Source organism: Miscanthus floridulus, chromosome 5, assembly GCF_019320115.1.
Source record: "Miscanthus floridulus cultivar M001 chromosome 5, ASM1932011v1, whole genome shotgun sequence".
Taxonomy (NCBI): domain Eukaryota; kingdom Viridiplantae; phylum Streptophyta; class Magnoliopsida; order Poales; family Poaceae; genus Miscanthus; species Miscanthus floridulus.
This window is the reverse complement of record NC_089584.1, coordinates 40,000,109-40,005,683: the sequence shown is the minus strand read 5'-3', so window position 1 is coordinate 40,005,683 and position 5,575 is coordinate 40,000,109. Positions and strand designations below refer to the sequence as shown.

General features: G+C 39.4%; 1 non-coding gene across 1 annotated transcript; it reads right to left on the bottom strand.

The window, feature by feature from the left end:
• Positions 1–3,398: 3,398 nt before the first annotated feature.
• LOC136455697 (small nucleolar RNA R71) lies at positions 3,399–3,507 on the bottom strand. Its single transcript, XR_010759176.1, has one exon. It is a non-coding gene; the product is annotated as a small nucleolar RNA R71 (small nucleolar RNA).
• Positions 3,508–5,575: the final 2,068 nt, after the last annotated feature.

The following is a 5,575-nucleotide window of genomic DNA, read 5'->3' as shown; positions in this document are numbered from 1 at the left end:
TATAGATGGTGAGCAATTCATGGGTGACCAAGAGTTTTACTTTGATGAGCAGGATTAGTAGGAGCACTTTGTTCAAGGCAAGTATAGCATGAGATTATCCTTGTTTCCTATCAACTTTAATACATTAAATTCATGTTGCATGTGTCACCTTGATAGGGATTCCCTAGAATTGTACTTATACCTTGTTTCCTATGGGATATGCATTGGGTAGCTTTGCTAGTGCTCAATTAAACCATGATCTTGTAACTTGACTAATGGTATATGCAATGAACATTAAAATATGACTTTTTAGCAACTTGGAAACAGGGGCTGGAGTGTTTAGCTACTTTCTAAATGCTTCAGATTCCTCTCCCTAAGGACTTATCTGTAAGCGAACATCCGGGACTTACAATACAGCTATGAGGGCTACATGGCTCTAGCATTAGCTCAGTATGAGGACCTCTTCTAGCTTGTTAGTGGTTACCTTTATTGGCGTAAGAATGGCTTGATGAATCGGGTATAAGATAGCCTCTACTCTTATGTGTATAGCCGTGATGGAATTGTGCCATTCGACAGGGGGGTTCCTACATCTGTTTGCCAAGTGAATCTAATGGCCCTAACTTGTTAGATGAACCTTTGAAAGGCTTCATAGTGAACTCTGCCTGCTCACCCTGGAAGTGTTTTGGGAGTAATTAACCTAGGCATATGGGTATCATGACTCACAGTGAAAGTGTACAACCTCTACAGAGTGTAAAACTGGTATATCAGCCATGCTCATAGTCACGAGCGGCCTTAGACCCTTATGGAATAGATGATCACTAAGAATTACCTATTTATGCTATTCATTATTCTTGTTTACATTCATCAAGTGTTTTACCATGGGATTAAAACAATGTGTTGCTACTCTTATACTAAAATTGTGACAATTAAAAGCTGAATGCTGTTAAACCCGTGTTAGGCCTTTTGAGCCTCATGGGCCCCATGTTACACTTGTTGAGTACGACACATACTTACGCTTGTTTATTTTCATTATTTGGATAAAAATCCTGGATGGGTAACAGATGGCTATGGTAATGACAACTTTCCTGAGGATTACTAGACTTGTGGTCAACCAGTCAACGTCCCTGTGATATGGAGCTTCCACGAGAGATTTATCTTTATATTTCCACTATATTTTTGTGAAGACTCTGTTTTATTATTCGTGATGTAATAAACACTTGTGATGATACTATTTATAATTTGTCGGCTTATGTGTGTGACTGATCTCTGGGCACACATAAGATTATGCATCCCATTTTATCCTTAAAATTGGGTGTGACAATAATAGGAGTGTAAAGGAAGTCGTAGAGGTCTTCTAGTTCTAACTTCGGTAAGCTTTGTCTTCTATTATTCAATTCTAGGGTTATTACAAGGGAAACACAAGCAGAGTATGTTTCCTATAGCAACAAGGTCTTGCTAGGCCCACTAACGGGAGGTGAACTACTAAGGATTCAATGAGGTTATAAGAGTCACCCTCACGAGCTATCACCGATCCAGAAAGTAGGGTACATCCATGAGTAACCGAGTCTAAGCACCACGCTTACACTATGAATACTACTTTAACCCAAGAGCTACAAGTATTAAAGTACTCAAGAGAGTCGCAAACCTGAAGAACAATATGAACAAGATGCTTACTTGAATTAGAAGTCGATTACCAGGGAAATCTTAGAACAAGCTCAAGAACTTGATTCTACCAGGGTACAAGCCGTAGTGAGAGCACCGATAGGTTGACACTTCCTCCAAACTCTTCCCTCTCACTCTATCTGTCCATCTCTAATACAAGACTAGATCCTACCGAGGACTAATCTTCTCTTGATTGCTTGCTCTGATACTGGTACAAATATGGATTAGGGTTTCTAGCTTTTTAGCTCTTAGGATCTAACTTGGCATGCCTTGGGGGTGCAGGCAGGTATATATAGGCTGGAGCATCAATCCTAAGCCTTCGGATCAAACCGACTTGAATAAACAACGTAGATGCAATCCTTAAGGTAGTGGAGAACCGACGTAACAACGAGGGGCTTCTAGGTGGGTTCCACAGACCGGCCGACCTGCATGTGAGACCGGCTAGCCCCACCTGGTAGAGGCTCGAGCTCCACTTCAGTGGAGAGCCCCCTGGAGTCTTCTAGAGTCTTCCCACGCTGTTTACACGATGGAATTTCATGATTTCCTTTGACGAATAGGTCATCCTTGGCGGTTTTCTGATTAAATCCTACTGACAACATAGATTCACCAAAACTTGTAGAATTTGTCAGTTTAAAGCCCTAAGTCTATGTTGGTGATCCATTTTAGTCATTTATGCAAGGTAGATTGATGGTTTGTGGTTGACATTAACTACCATCAATAGTAAGCCTATAGATTAAGCGTGGTGCTTAGGCTATAGATTACCTATGGATATGGCTAGGCCTCTGGATAGATTGTGGTAGGTGGCAAGTGATGATAGCCTTGTCCATACTCTGTATTCCACCATGATAGATCTAGTTCTTAAATCGTAGGGCTCATGACAGACCTTGTCTATTTAACTCTCCTAGTTGGTAGGCGGGTTGTGCCCCGAAATACTATCGTATTTCTCCTAGTCATTTGTTTACCTTAGTTACTAGAAAGATAAAACGCTCACTCTCCCACCTCGCTATCTCTAGGTTAGCTTATTATTAGTAGTTAGTTTAGGTAGTTCATTTTCACCCTTCACTATAGTTCACCTACCTAGGATTAACTTAGGCTTTACCTTAGCAATTCTTAGCTAAATATAAATTCTAGCCTTCCGCCTTCCTGTGGGGAAAATATAAATTCAACATTCAGTACTCATTGAGCGAAGTGCTACATGATAGTTCTGTGTACTTGTGGAATTCTCCAATAGTCGTTAAGAAATATCAACAAGCATTTTTAGCGTCGTTGTCGAGGAAGGCTACTAGCCTCAGATTTATATTGCTAGACTTGCTAGCTAGGTTTTTAGTTATCCTAAATAGTTTATCTTTTTTTTCCTCAAATCCTATCACTACCCTCCATGACCATGGACGACAAGTCCATTCATGATTTTTGATTTTTTTCTGCACCCTTGGTTGATAATGTAGCCACCGAACCCAATGTTATCAATGGGGACGCTAACTTTGAGCTTAAGCCAGAGTTAATTATGATGGTTCAAGCTAGTCCGTTCTATGGGAAAGCCCACGAGGATGCTAATGCTCACCTCCAACATTTCTTGGAGATTTGTAGCACCTTCACCATTAAGGGAGTGAGCCAAGAGGCTATACGTCTTCTCCTTTTCCCCTTCTCTTTGTTAGGAAAGGCTAAGCAATGGTTTTACTCTAACCGCAATGCTATAGATACATGGGACAAGTGTTCCAATGCTTTCCTAGTCAAGTTCTTCCCCATGGAGAAGACTAATGCTCTGCGCAATAAAATCTATAGTTTTTAACAACTAGCATATGAGTCGATTCCTGAAGCTTGGGAATGAATGCAAGAGTACGTCTTGGCATGCCCGCACCATGGCATGGAAGACTGGCTTTTGATCCAGAATTTCAACCATGGATTAGTGATGTTAGATAGGAGCGATTTAGATGCAAAGACGCTGATCGAGAAGATGGTTTCCAACCAAGGATGGAGCGACGATCGATTCCAACCCCGTAAGTGAGGTATGCATTCAATTAAAGAAATTGGCATGCTTGCATCTAAGATGAATCTGCTTGCGAAGCGAGTAGAACATTATGAGAAGGTGAGTGCCCAAGAGACACTCAAAGCCATGGATTCCCACATGACCTACAAACTCTATGGAGATGTTGGACATTCAAGCAATTCTTGTCCCAAAACCCAAGAGGAACTCAACTTTGTCAACACCGACAACGGGTTCCGTCCATAACATCAAGGCTGGAATCAGCGCTCCAACAATCAGGGAGGTAACAATTATTACTCTTCTCCTCACGTGAATAATCAAGGTAATAATAGTTATGCTTTCCTGAAAGATCTTGTTTATGGTCAAAGTAGAATGACTGATAGCATTATTAAGAAACTACATGCTCATGACAAGATGTTGGAAAACATAAATGCTAAATTGGATGAGTTTTCTTCTGTCTTAAAGAATCAACTTAGTTTTAATAAGATGATAGAAACCCAATTAGCTCAAATTGCTGCTGCTATCCCATCCTATGAAAAAGATAGAATTCCTGGTAAACCTGAGGGAACAATGGAGACAACCAACCTTGTTACTACAAAGTATGGCTATGCTTTAAATTCTTGGGGTTCTTATTTATTAGATTCCCCATTTACCATTAAGAAAGGTGATCCCGGTACCCCTGTGATTACCTGCTCCATTGGAACTCATACCTTCCATAATGCTTTGTGCGATTTAGGTTCTAGTGTTAACATAATGTCAAAAGCAACTTATGATAAATTGTTCTACACTACCTTAGCGCCAACCTCAGTTTACCTACAGCTAGCCGATTAATCCACCCATTATCTCGAGGGAGTAGCCATTGATTTATTAGTTAAAGTTAGGAGTGCCTATATTCCTAATTAATTTTATGATCATAGACATGGGCAACATCGAGGATACACCTTTAGTCCTTGGTTGTCCCTTCCTTAACACTGCAAATGCTAGCATATATGTGGCTTCTGGGCAAATCCAATTCCACTTTGCTAGAAGGAAAGCAATATTTGCTTTTGCCTCTAGACAACCCCTCTTTGATGAGAAACAAAAAAAGAAGAAGCATCCGAAGAGAATCAAGATGAAGAAACCAAAGCCGATTGAAGAACCAAAGAAACCTACCAAGAAGAAGAAGAATAGAAAGAGATTGCATAAAAAGAAAGATCCATCCTCAAACTCGTCATCCTCTGATCCTGACAAGGCCTCCGAGGTGGAACAAGAGGAAACACCTTCCCAAGGATGAATGACCTTGAGCCCATCAAAAAGGTAAGTTCTCTATCCCTTGCATTTATTTACCACATTTCACTAGTTGCATCTCATTTAGATTTCCAATAAATTTGCATTGCATGATAGGTTAGTTGCATTTTGCTTCTCTATGTTAATAAATAAAGTTATGTAGTAGCTAATGCATGATAGGATACATTTGCATTTAAAATAACACATAAAAATATTTAATAATAATAATGAATAAAATTCAGTAGCATTCCTACTGAATAAGTTATCTAGTAGTAATAGGTTTAGTTATTTAGTCATTTATGCATTTTAGTAGTATTAGTGAGTCAATAAAGAAAAGAATCAAAAGAGTCACCAGAAGACATTCCAACCTATGCAAAAGGAAAGCTTGGGGGAGATATCTCTCCCCGCTCAGGTATGAAAATCTTAAACCCTCTCTTTACATTCATGTTTGCTTTAAAATTCAATATTCATGATCATAGAATGTAGAGAGGAATGCCTTAAATTTATCGAGAGAGAAACTCTGCTCTAATAAACTGATGATAAAATTTGGAGATGATGAATAGTTGCTCTATGATACTTTGCAAAAGCTTGTTATACAACCTTATACTTCTTAAGTTTTGAGCATGATAAACTTAGAGTTCATCTTAAGTGGAATGCTTTCGTGGGTTGCAAATGCTAGAACCA